This window comes from Cystoisospora suis (assembly GCF_002600585.1).
Source record: "Cystoisospora suis strain Wien I chromosome Unknown contig_3304, whole genome shotgun sequence".
In the NCBI taxonomy this organism is placed as follows: Eukaryota; Apicomplexa; class Conoidasida; order Eucoccidiorida; family Sarcocystidae; genus Cystoisospora; species Cystoisospora suis.
This window is the reverse complement of record NW_027156099.1, coordinates 13514-13892: the sequence shown is the minus strand read 5'-3', so window position 1 is coordinate 13892 and position 379 is coordinate 13514.

Sequence of the window (379 nt, the reverse complement as noted above, 5' to 3'; positions counted from 1 at the left end):
AGGGAAACCCCCAAGAAAAAAGGAAGAAGAGAGGCTGAGGACAGCCAAACCCAGACAAGTGAGAGATAGAGAGATAGATGGCTGGTATGGATTCTCAAGTCACCGCAACAACCTTAATCACTAACTCCCTTCTTCTTCACACTTCTCTCTTATTCAGGGTGGGATATCTTTTTCTTTCTGCTGGCCTTCTTTCCTTCCTTCTCATTGAACCAAGAATGCACACTCCTTCACCTCATAAGAAAGATCGATTGAGCTAGACAAGGGGAGAAACTGGCGAGGATGAGAAACACACAGATGTCTTCTCATCTCAAATTCACGCATTCAAACGCTTTCAATTCTCCCAACAAAATCCTCGCACGAGTCTTCTTCCCCCCCCCCC